Below are 1,256 nucleotides of genomic sequence, written 5' to 3'. Positions count from 1 at the left end.
GGCGGAGGGAACCGGGCGGTAGCTGTGACCGCTGCAGAAACCAGCATAGGATGGGGCCAGCAAGATGCAGAAACAGCGGAACCCAGACACGGAACCAGAACAGCAAGCAGTGGAACCCAGACGCAGAGCACAGGCAGCAGCGGAGATCCGAGGGGAGTGAAGGATTCTCGAACACCATGCAGCACCCACAGATGAACGCAGAGGCGTGAGTAGCACAGCGGGTCCCCAAACCCATTGGGAAAGCAGAGCTGGTGCCAAGCAATAGAACTTAACTCAGACCTCTCCACCCCGCCGGAGAAGGACTGACAGGAGCAGGAGGGCAAGGAATTTAGAATCCTGTCCCTTCCCTCAACAGTCCCCTCCCTCAGGCCATTGACTGGAGACTGACAGGCAGGCTACGCCAAGACCCAGAACCCCACCAGGGGAGAGAGAAGTGTCCCAACTCCCACCCACCCACCAGGTTCCTCTCCCAGACCTCTGGGTCTGGAGAGTGGGGGGCAATGAGACTCTGCCTTACAACAGCGGGTTGGGTGTGTGGGAAAATAGGAGCCAGCATCTGTCCCCCCCCCCAATCTTGAGCCAGGCATCCTCCTGCTGGGAATACTGAGCAAGACGGCCATACCACCCTGAACGCGCCCTATCTCCTCTATTTTCAGTTCTTTAAGGAACCTCCACACTGCTTTCCAGAGTGGCTGAACTAGTTTACAATCCCACCAGCAGTGCAGTAGGGTTCCTTTTTCTCCACAACCCCGCCAGCAACTGTTATTGCCTGAGTTCAAAATCTTGGCCATTCTTGATGGGGTAAGGTGGTATCTTAGGGTTGTTTTTATTTGCATATCCTTTATGACCATAGATGATGAACATTTTCTCATATGGTTTTCTGCCATTTTAAACTCTTCTTCTGATAGTTCTCTCTTTAGTTATCTTGCCCATTTAGTGAATGGTTTATTAGGTTTTCGGGGGATTAGTTTCTTGAGTTTCCTGTAGATACTGGATATTAAGCATTTGTCAGATGTATTGTTGGTGAATATCTTTTCCCAGTTGGTTGGCTGTCTCTCTACTTTTGCAACTATGTTTTTATCTGTACAGAAAATTTTTATTTTTAGGTAGACCCATTTATCAAGTCTCTCTCCAATCTGTTGTGACCCTGGGATTCTGTTCAGGAATCTGTTGCCTGTGCCTATGAGTTCCAGTGTCTCTCCTACATTATCATGTAGCAATTTCACGGTTTCCGATCTGACGTTGAGGTCTTTGAT

The sequence above is a fragment of the Megascapheus bottae genome, chromosome 1 (genome assembly GCF_031878675.1).
Source record: "Megascapheus bottae isolate mThoBot1 chromosome 1, mThoBot2.hap1, whole genome shotgun sequence".
Lineage (NCBI taxonomy): Eukaryota > Metazoa > Chordata > Mammalia > Rodentia > Geomyidae > Megascapheus > Megascapheus bottae.
Note: the sequence above shows the minus strand (reverse complement) of the source record.